General features: G+C 44.6%; 1 long non-coding RNA gene across 1 annotated transcript; it reads left to right on the forward strand.

Annotated features, from left to right (window-relative positions):
• Positions 1–5462: 5462 nt before the first annotated feature.
• Positions 5463–6930, forward strand: LOC125555705. Its single transcript, XR_007304815.1, has 3 exons — positions 5463–5867; positions 5952–6155; positions 6867–6930. It is a non-coding gene; the product is annotated as an uncharacterized LOC125555705 (long non-coding RNA).
• Positions 6931–12044: the final 5114 nt, after the last annotated feature.

Below are 12044 nucleotides of genomic sequence, written 5' to 3' on the forward strand. Positions count from 1 at the left end.
ATGTTTATCAAAACTTGTTTTATTTATTTTGTTTATATTCTAGGAAAAATATTGGCTTTTCGCAAATAAACCCTAGACACCAACCCAGCATGAATATTTGTTATCACTCTTGTTGCAACTTGCAAGTACATTCAAAGTACTTACCTGTATGTGTCATGTGCAGATGATGAGTGACGAGATAGGGCTACGGAGCTACACTCAACTAGCCTTGTGGCGACTGATGGGCTCAGGATTATTATTATGTTATTTGCTTCCGCTATGTAACTCAGCCTTTAGCTGAGAGAGTTGTAATAAATTGAACTTGGGATCTTCGATGTAATAAAATGATGTTTGTGCTTGATATTCATATTTGTACCGGGTGTGCTAGCTTTTGATCCAGGGATAGCACAGAAAGCTCAGAAGATTTGGACCCATGGGTTCGGATCGTTACAAAATGGTATCAGAGCCTTACGTTGACTGTAGGAGGTGGCCCTAGAAATGGAGTAGAATAGAAGACCTAGGAAAAAAATGCTTATTAGTTATTTACTAGGATTCTCGTATTCTATTATATTCTTTGCTGAACCTCTCCTAATTTCAAACTTGTAGATGGAGCACCAAGTTTTGCGTGAAGCTAAGGACTTCCAGGGTATCCTTTTTGGTTCTTTGTTCTTGGCACTGCTTGAGGTGCTGAAGTTGCCGATACCTGAAGTCAAAGTGTGGTGCAAGGAGGGAGGAAGCTACTGGAACCTTCGCGTTCATGTTTCGGGATGCAAGAAGCCAAAAACTAAGGACATCTCCATCTTGGACATTGCCGTGACGAAGAAACAAGCAATCAGCAAAGCCATGCATGAGGTGGTGACTAGACTTACCTACCTATATCAAGAAGAGTTGCATCGGCTAGGAGTCCAGACCTTTGGAAAGTGAACCGCCACCGATGGAGTTCCCGTGAAGATGCTCAATAGGACAAACGTGGACTTGCAAACCGCACACATATTCAACTTGGAGCGTTACATCCACAATTTGGAGGGAAGCTTGGTGGATTCTCTCCAGAAGGTCAAGCGACAACGTGCGGAAATCGACATGCATGATGACATGGAGTATATGTTCGAGACTCAGGAGTTTGAGATGGAACAAGTACGTGAAGATGCAGATGAGCAACGAGCAAGGGTTAAAACCCTGGAGAAGGAGAACCTAGAGTTGCGAGAAGAGCTGCGAAAGATGAAGGCCCGAGAAGTGGTGACAGATGATAGGATTTATAAGCTCCGCAAAGAGAGGGAGTACTGGAAAACCTAGTATGAGGAAGCCCTGGATAGAGGAGCGGAACTTCAGGAAGTCGGAGAAAATGGTCCCTTCATCAGCAATGATAAAGAATGGGACGGTACTATGACCATGGCAGTTGAATCACGCATCGGTCCGAGTTAGAATTGACCACCATGTTGAATAAACGTGTTTTGGTAGAGTACTTGACCGTACCAGAGGTTGTGGACGGCAGGACCTAGGCTTGTTTGAATAAGTGAACTATGTGTGACTGCCATGAATTGCTTGAGATGTGTTGTGTTGCATTCCTTTGTTTCTTTTTGTGCATACATCAGGGTAGCTATATTCTTAGGGTTTCTCTCTTCCATTCCTCTACCTTATCTTGGAACCTCGTCAAATAGATGCCACCTAGACGTGAACCATGCGGAGGCAACAACAACAACATACCGCCTAGCATGGAGCAGTTACTGCAGGCGCAGCCACAACTTATCCAGCTTCTGACTCAGAACATGCAGAACAACAACAACGCTGGGGGACCGCCACCACCACCTTCACCACCTCCCGTAGACAGACTTACCCGGTTCTTGAGGCTGCGACCTCCTACATTCTCCAGTTCCTCTGAGCCCATGGTTGCAGATGATTGGCTCCGGTCCATTGCCAGGAAGCTTGATACTGCTCAATGCACTGAGGTTGAGAAGGTGCGCTTTGCCGCACATCAGCTGGAAGGTCCCGCAGTTGCTTGGTGGGACAACTATGTGATTACCTACCCCAATGTTGATGCCATTACTTGGGAGCAATTCAGGACTGCCTTCCGCAATGCCCATGTTCCAGCCGGCGCAGTGGCTCTGAAGAAGAAGGAATTTCGTGCGCTACGCCAACGTTCCCTTTCTGTGAATGAGTATTGGGAGGAGTTCAACCAGCTTGCACGCTATGCACCTGATGATGTGGCGACAGATGTAGCTAGACAAGAGAAGTTTCTGGAAGGGCTGAATGATGAGTTGTCTTTTCAGTTGATGGCTCTCACCTTCAACAGTTGTCAGGCTCTTTTTGACAAGGCTCTTATCCTGGAGGGAAAACAGAAGGAGATAGAAAGCCGCAAGAGGAAGAGCAACTTTCATAAGCACAACTCCAACTCATCTCAGAAGCTTCGCACCTCATCCCCACCAAGGCACTATGGTTCTTCTTCCAAGCCTAGCGGTAATTCCTATCAAGGCAACCGCTCACATAACCATAGTGGCTCTAACCATAGTCATCAGCATCATCACAAGGAAAATCATCATGATGGTCACAAGCATCATAGTGGCAATGGAGGTCATAGCCATGACAGGCCCAAGAAGGACTTAAGTCAAGTTACCTATTACAAGTGCTAGAAACCTGGACATTATGCCAATGACTGCACAGAGAAGAAAGCAAGCAGTAATGGAAATGGCTCAAAGCCTAATCCTTTCGTGAAGGCCAAGGTGAATCACATCTCCGTAGAGGAAGCTCGGGATTCACCCGATGCAGTGATCGGTACGTTTCGAGTTAATTCCATTCCCGCACTTGTGTTATTTGATACTGGTGCATCACATTCGTTCATATCAAAAGCATTTGTGGATAAGCATGGGTTAGCCACCAGGACTCTTAGTAACCCCTTAGTAGTGTCTTCACCAGGGGCAGAAATGAGAAGTAGCAAGGGATGCTTTGACCTATCCTTGACCTTGGGAAGTTCCACACTCCCCACAAATCTTATTGTCTTGAACTCGGAAGGGCTGGACGTGATCTTAGGCATGGATTGGTTAGTCACATATAAAGGAAGTATCAACTGTGCCGAGAGGTCTATTTCTCTCAGCAACTTGGAAGGGAAACGATTCAAGATCATCTGCAAGAGCAAGCCAAAGGCATCCATGCTCAACTCTCTTAAAGTGGCCAACCTGGAAAAAGTCCCAGTTGTACGGGAGTACCCAGATGTATTTCCCGAGGATCTACCTGGAATGCCACCTGATAGAGACATTGAGTTTGTAATTGACTTGATTCCTGGTACAGCACCTATGTCTAAGAGACCATATAGGTTGCCCGCACATGAGCTTGCAGAACTTAAGAAGCAGATTCGTGAGTTGCAAGAAAATGGGTTTATTCGTCCAAGTTCTTCACCATGGGGGGCTCCAATCCTATTTGTGAAGAAGAAGGATGGTAGCTTCAGAATGTGTGTGGACTATCGATCCCTTAATGAGGTCACCATCAAGAATAAGTACCCGCTACCCATGATCAATGATCTATTTGATCAGCTTCAAGGGGCAAAGATCTTCTCAAAGATCGATTTGCGATCTGGTTACCATCAGTTGAAAATCAGAGAGCAGGATATACCCAAGACAGCTTTTCGCACAAGATATGGACTGTATGAGTCACGTATTTGCGTACCTAACAATGAGGGCATTAAGAGGATGATTCTGCAGGAGGCACATGATTCTCCGTACTCTATTCACCCAGGCAGCACTAAGATGTATCTTGATTTGAAAGAGCAATTTTGGTGGCCAAATATGAAGCGAGAGATAGCAGAATATATTGCCATCTGTGATGTATGTCAGCGAGTCAAGGCTGAACATCAGAAGCCAGCAGGGTTACTTCAACCATTACCAATACCCGATTGGAAGTGGGACAAAATCGGTATGGACTTTATCACCGGTTTGCCACAGACTCGATCTGGATATGACTCCATTTGGGTAATTGTGGACCGCTTGACAAAGGTTGCTCACTTCATTCCCATGAAGACGACCTATACCAGTGCTAAGTTGGCCAAGATTTACATGACACGGATTGTATGCTTACACGGTGTACCCCAAAAGATGTGTCAGATCGAGGCACTCAATTTACCTCAAAATTCTGGCACCAGCTCCATGAGTCACTTGGAACCAGGCTTGAGTTTAGCACGTCATTTCATCCGTAGACGGACGGACAAACTGAGAGGGTTAATCAGATTTTGGAGGACATGTTACATGCATGTGCACTTGACTATGGTTTTAGTTGGGATGACAATTTGCCATATGCTGAGTTCTCCTATAATAACAGCTATCAAGCCAGTCTGAAGATGGCACCGTTCGAGGCACTCTATGGCAGGAAGTGTAGAACCCCTTTGATGTGGAGCGAAGTGGGTGAACGTCAACTCTTTGGACCAGACTTGATTCAAGATGCCGAAGAGAAGGTCAAGTTGATCAAGGACCGACTGAAGATCGCCCAGTCTCGTCAAAAGAGTTATGCCGATGCCAAGTGCAAGGATGTGGAATATGCACCTGGAGATAGAGCATACCTTCGAGTATCACCACTTCGTGGAGTTAAGAGGTTTGGAATCAAAGGAAAGTTAGCACCACGTTTTGTGGGACCCTACATGATTTTGGAACGTAGAGGAGAAGTAGCTTATCAGCTAGAACTACCAGAAGCTCTATCAGGAGTTCACGATGTATTTCACGTCTCACAGTTGAAGAAGTGTCATGCAGAATTGGCAGATATTCCTTTGAGTGACACGGTTCCTTTGGAGGCAATTCAGTTGGAGAAGGACCTCACATATGAAGAGAAGCCTATCAAAATTCTTGATACAGCAGAGCGAGTCACCCGCACCAAGACGATCAAGTTATGCAAAGTTCAGTGGAGTCATCACACCGAGGAAGAAGCCACTTGGGAACGAGAAGAAGATTTGCGAGCGGATCATCCACATCTTTTCTCTGGCTAGCTGAATCTCGGGGTCGAGATTCCTTTTAAGGGGGGTAGGTTTGTAACATCCCAAATTTTTAATTTGGAATGTTATATTGGAGCATGAGCATTTTGTGTAATTTGATCATTATTTGAATAATTTTAAGTGTTTATGATTGCTTTTCATTATTAAAGTGTTAGAATGACAACCTATACAAAATTGCAATTTGCATATTACTATTTAACCGAATAGTAGGAATATTATCCCTATATTGCATTTTGAGTAATTTAATTATGTCAAGGCATCTAAATAAGTAGGTGCACACAAACTAAGTTAAGTCCGTAGTTTTTTTTTTCTAGACCCCAACTAATAAGTTTGTTGTGTGAAATTGTTATTTTATGTTTCCTTTAACTTTCACGGGGCTTAAGCCACTCTTATTTCCTAAGCTAGCTACGCATACGAGCACAACGCTACGAGTTGGACCTACAATGCACGCAGCAACGGCCCAGGTCCTTTTCTCTTTTGTTTTTTTTTCTCTCCCTCCTTTTTCTTCAATCTCTTCATGACCCCGGTCGTCCTCAACCTCTCGTCAGACTCAGGCAACGAGCCAGCGCCCGCACCCCACTCGCGCCCGACCCCTCCCCTCCTCCACCTCGCCCCAAATCCGCTCTGAACGGACCCCCCACTCTGCCCTAACTTCTACTCTTCCGTTACCCGCACTAAACCGCGCCCTAATGGCCATTAGAACACCGGAAACAGCCGCCATGAAGACGCCATAATTCCGACGACGCCCTGCAACGTTCCGACCTCCCCTGCATCCTATAAAAGGCCCCCTCCCCTCACAACTCTCTCCTTGCCCGAACCCCTCTCCTCCGGGAGCTTATACCCCTACCCATCGTCGTGAATTGCTCACCGGAGTTGCGTGATGCTGGTGCTGTTCGTGGAAGGTTCCGGCGAGTCCGAGGTGAAGCAGACATTCTAACTCTTCCATCCTTCATATCTCGACCTTGGGCATCATCCTAACATGTCGATTCTTTGTTTTACTAAGCCGGAGTACGCATCTGGTCGGAGCTCCGCCCAACTCCGGCGATGCATCACGGTCACCAGAGGACGGTTCCAAGGGCGTTTTGGTGTTCAGCAAGTTTTCCTCGACTTCCTCTACTCCGTCCACCTCTCTTTCGTTGCCGAAGACATCCGCATCATCGAGCGAGAGCATGCCAAGTTTGTTGTCCATCGCCGGCCAACTCCTCCGGTGAGGCCAGCGCTCTTTCTGTAAAAAAACGAAATAGTATTAGCCTATAGAATTCTGCCACGTTGCGACTCTTTTTCTTACCTCGCTTCTTTTCCAGAAATTTAGCCCAACTTAGAAAAATCACATCTTTTAAACCGCTTATCCAAATTTGACAAATAAGATATCCCTGGATAGCTGAGGACCTCTAGTTTATTATAAAAAATTGAAATATCACTTTTACGCTAATTAAAATTTCGTTTTGATTTAAATGATAATTTGAGTATTTTTACTGAATCTTTTATTCTGTGAGTGATATGAAAATTGGTCTTTGGAATCATACCAATCTGCTAGAACTCATAGAATATTTTTTTAGTAAGGTTTAGTTACTGTTTTAGCACAATACATAATTTTGACCTCCTTTGATTATCGTTTAATAAACTCATTAAACTAAAATTTGTTTCATTGTTAAAACCATTAGATTTATCCGTAGAAAACCTTTCTGGTTAGTTGCTGTCGTCATAAAAATTTAGAGTTATAGGATTATTAATTAGTTTATTAACATGAACTATAAACCATACATAGGAACCTATCAAAGTGCATAAACTCGAATCATATGGATATACTGGCTAGGGTTGTTTGGCATGAATTGTGTGTTGGATGGTTTTTCTTGATCACTTGTTATGTTAATGTTTGATATGTGGAGTGACTTACTTAAGTATTTTGTTGCGTTAGATTGCGACGAGTGCGAAGGCGAATTCTACGAGGAGGTAGAACCGTGTTGCTGCGAGTCAGAAGGCAAGTTGCAACCTTGACCATATTTATCCCGTGTTTAATTTTGCATTGACTTTCAAAGCAAGTAGTATGCATGTGTAGGGTTTTATTTCGTTGTTTTTGCAAATATTTGCTAGTAGTAAAGCCCTAGGATCCAATGCTATTGGACTATACGCTTAGCCATGCTTGTAGTTGGGGGTGGACCAAATATTTTGAAAATTACAAACTTGTTCCCTTGGAACAATGATTTAGAAAATATTTTGAAAAAGCAAAAACTATATTTTTTATTTTACTTCTACTCCCTGGGCGGAATGGTATGACGGGAGCGTCTACAAGTGATTGCGCCCATCGGGGTCTTGCAGTGAATGCGCCCGACTGGGGTCTTGCACACAGGATTTTGATGGGGACCACCGTCCAGGGGAATGAGATCTTCCAAGTACGGTTTGATGTAGCTTCCAGTACAGCCACATGCTACTATGGGCTCTGGCTTAGCTTAGTACTAACGGGAAACCCTTACCTTAGGACCGCCATCGGAGAGGGGCTTTCATTGCCTAAGTTGCGGGCGGCTTCGTCAGGTATAGGGGGCTGTTACGGAAAGGCTTCGTCACAATCTCCTCCTAGTTGTACACCCAAGTGTGTAGCGGTAAACGGGGTTGGTTGTGTCATGTGGGGAACGTGTACGACCTCTATAGAGGGTTTAACCTAATCGATTAGCCGTGCCCTCGGTTACGGGCAATTTTGAGCAACTGAAGACTTGGACTGAAGAAGAATCTCCCCTCTCTTTTCTCAAAGCTATTTTATAAAGGGTTAGGTGGAAGTTAAACACAGTGGGGTGTTTTACTTCAACCTGAAGGAGAAAATTATTTTTTTATGAATCTTGGTGCGGATATCCAAGTATTCACTTAAACTCTATGTTTTTAAAAAATGTTTATCAAAACTCGTTTTATTTATTTTGTTTATATTCTAGGAAAAAATTGGCTTTTCGCAAAGAAACCCTAGACACCAACCCAGCATGAATATTTGTTATCACTCTTGTTGCAACTTGCGAGTACACTCAAAGTACTTACCTGTACGTGTCATGTGCAGATGATGAGTGACGAGATAGGGCTACGGAGCTACACTCAACTAGCCTTGTGGCGACTGATGGGCTCAGGATTATTATTATGTTATTTGCTTCTGCTATGTAACTCAGCCTTCAGCTGAGAGAGTTGTAATAAATTGAACTTTGGATCTTCGATGTAATAAAATGACGTTTGTGCTTGATATTCATATTTGTACTGGGTGTGCTAGCTTTTGATCCAGGGATAGCACAGAAAGCTCAGAAGATTTGGACCCCATGGGTTTGGATCGTTACATACTCCTAAGTGGTACGGTAATCCTTTCTTAGATATCATGTTGTTAGACAACAATGAACCTACGAGCTATGGAGAAGCGATGGTGGGCCCGTATTCCGACAAATGGTTAGAAGCCATGAAATCCGAGATAGGATCCATGTATCAGAACAAAGTATAGACTTTGGTGGACTTGCCCGATGATCGGCAAGCCATTGAGATAAATGGATCTTTAAGAAGAAGACGGGCGTGGGCGGTAATGTTACCGTCTATGAAGCTCGACTTGTGGGAAAGAGTCTTTTCACAAGTTCAAGGAGTTGACTACAATGAGAATTTCTCACCCGTAGCGATGCTCAAGTTCGTCGGAATCATGTTAGCATTAGCTGTATTTTTCGATTATGAAATCTGACAGATGGAAGACAAAACAAGTTTTCTTACCAGTTTTCGTAAGAAAAAGTTGTATGTGATACAATAAAAGGTTTTGTCAATCCTAAGGATGCTAAAAGGTATGCTAGCTCCAGCAATCCTTCTATGGACTAGAGCAAGCATCTCGGAGTCAGAATACATGCTTTGATAGAGAGATCAAAGCTTTTAGGTTTATACAATGTTTGCTAGAAACTTGTATTTACAAGAAAGTGAGTGGGATCACTACAACATTTCTGATAAGTATATGTGAATGACATATTGTTGATCCTAAATAATGTAGAATTTCTGGAAAGCATAAACGGTTGTTTGAAGAGTGTTTTTCAAAGGAAGACCTGGATAAAGCTGCTTACATATTGGGCATCAAGATCTATAGAGATAGATCAAGACGCCTAATGATACTATCAAAGAATGCACACCTTGACATGTTTTTGAAGGAGTTCAAAATAGATCAGTCAAAGAAGGGGTTCTTACCTGAGTGGTGTGAAGTTGAGTAAGACTCGAAGATTGACCACGGCAGAAGAAAGAGGAAGGACGAAGGTCGTCCCCTATGCTTTTGTCATAGGCTCTATACAGTATGCCATGCTGAGTGCCGCACCTGATGTGCGCCTTGCCACATGTCTGGCAAGAGGGTACAAAGGTGATCTAGGAGTGGATCACCAGATAGCGGTCAAAATTATCCTTAGAGGAATAAGGAAATGTTTCTCGGTTATGGAGGTGATAAAGAGTTAGACGTAAAGAGTTACGTCGATGCAAGCTTAACACCTATCCGGATAGCTCTGAGTAGAGATACCAGATACATATAATGGAGCAACAATTTGGAATAGCTCCAAGTGGAACGTGGTAGCAGCATCTACAATATGACATAAAGTTTTGCGAAATACATAGGGATCTGAATATGGCAAGACCCGTTGACTACAACCTCTCTCACAAGCATAACATGATCAAACCCAGAACTGTTTGAGTGTTTATCACATAGTGATGTGAACTAGATCATTGAGTCTAGTAGACTCTTGGATGTTGGTTACATGGTGATGTGACCTGTGAGTGTTAATCACATGGCGATGTGAACTAGATTATTGACTCTAGTGCAAGTGGGAGACTGTTGGAAATATGCCCTAGAGGCAATAATAAATTGGTTATTATTATATTTCCTTGTTCATGATAATCGTTTATTATCCATGCTAGAATTGTATTGATAGGAAACTCATATACATGTGTGGATACATAGACAACACCATGTCCCTAGTAAGCCTCTAGTTGACTAGCTCGTTGATCAATAGATGGTTACGGTTTCCTAACCATGGACATTGGATGTCGTTGATAACGGGATCACATCATTAGGAGAATGATGTGATGGACAAGACCCAATCCTAAGCCTAGCACAAGATCGTGTAGTTCGTTTGCTAAAGCTTTTCTAATGTCAAGTATTATTTCCTTAGACCATGAGATTGTGCAACTCCCGGATACCGTAGGAGTGCTTTGGGTGTGCCAAACGTCACAACGTAACTGGGTGGCTATAAAGGTACACTACAGGTATCTCCGAAAGTGTCTGTTGGGTTGGCACGAATCGAGACTGGGATTTGTCACTCCGTGTAAACGGAGAGGTATCTCTGGGCCCACTCGGTAGGACATCATCATAATGTGCACAATGTGACCAAGGAGTTGATCACGGGATGATGTGTTACGGAACGAGTAAAGAGACTTGCCGGTAACGAGATTGAACAAGGTATCGGGATACCGACGATCGAATCTCGGGCAAGTACAATACCGTTGGACAAAGGGAATTGTATACGGGATTGATTGAATCCTCGACATCGTGGTTCATCCGATGAGATCATCGTGGAACATGTGGGAGCCAACATGGGTATCCAGATCCCACTGTTGGTTATTGGCCGGAGAGTTGTCTCGGTCATGTCTGCATGGTTCCCGAACCCGTAGGGTCTACACACTTAAGGTTCGGTGACGCTAGAGTTCTTATGGGAAATAGTATGTGGTTACCGAAGGTTGTTTGGAGTCCCGGATGAGATCCCGGACATGACGAGGAGCTCCGGAATGGTCCGGAGGTGAAGATCGGTATATTGGACGAAGGGTATTGGAGTCCGAAATTGTTCCGAGGGTACCAGGTGATGACCAGCGTGTCCGAAAGGGGTTTCGGAGGCCCCGGCAAGCGTTGGGGGCCTTATGGGCCAAGGGGAGAGGGCACATCAGCCCACTAAGGGGCTAAGCGCCCCTCCCACCCCATCTCACGTAACCAGGAGAGGTGGGGGCGCCACCCCTAGGGCATCCGCCCCTCCCGGCTTGGGGGGCAAGTTTCCTAGGGGGTGGGGGCGCCCAAACCCATCTAGGGTTTCCCTTGTGGTCGCCGCCCCTCCCCTAGGGAACCCTAGGGCACCTCCCCCTCCTCCCTTCCCCTATATATAGTGAGGGAGAGAGAGGGCAGCCGCACCCTTCCCCTGGCACAGCCCTCTTCCTCCTCCAACACCTCATCTTCCTCCGCAGTGCTTGGCGAAGCCCTGCAGGAGAACCACGAGCTCCATCACCACCACGCCGTCGTGCTGTTGGAGTTTTCCCTCAACTTCTCCTCTCACCTTGCTGGATCAAGAAGGAGGAGACGTCTCCCAACCGTACGTGTGTTGAACGCGGAGGTGCCGTCCGTTCGGCGCTAGGATCATCGGTGATTTGGATCATGACGAGTCCGACTCCATCAACCCCGTTCACTTGAACGCTTCCGCTTAGCGATCTACAAGGGTATGTAGATGCACTCTCCTTCCCCTCGTTGCTAGATTACTCCATAGATTGATCTTGGTGATGCGTATAAAATTTTAAATTTCTGCTACGATCCCCAACAACAAGAAGCAAGTGAAGAGAGGCGAACGGAAAAAGGGCGAATAAAACGGCAAAGGTGAAGTGGGGGAGAGGAAAATGAGAGGAAAATGGAAAATAATGTAATGCGAGGGATAAGAGTTTGTGATGGGTACTTCGTGTGTCTTGACTTGGCGTAGATCTCCCCAGCAACGGCGCCATAAATCCTTCTTGCTACCTCTTGAGCATGCGTTCGTTTTCCCTTGAAGAGGAAAGGGTGATGCAACAAAGTAGCGTAAGTATTTCCCTTAGTTTTTGAGAACCAAGGTATCAATCTAGTAGGAGACTACACGCAAGTCGCCTAGTACATGCACAAACAATCAAGAACCTTGCAACCAACACGATAAAGGGGTTGTCAATCCCTTCACGGCCACTTGCAAAAGTGAGATCTGATAAAGATAACAAGATAAATATTTTTGGTATTTTTGTTGTGTAGACTGGAAAGTAAAGATTGCAAAGTAAACGACGACAGAAATAGCTAGTTGATGGGAGACTAATATGATGTAAAATAGACCCGTGG

Source organism: Triticum urartu, chromosome 5, assembly GCF_003073215.2.
Source record: "Triticum urartu cultivar G1812 chromosome 5, Tu2.1, whole genome shotgun sequence".
In the NCBI taxonomy this organism is placed as follows: domain Eukaryota; kingdom Viridiplantae; phylum Streptophyta; class Magnoliopsida; order Poales; family Poaceae; genus Triticum; species Triticum urartu.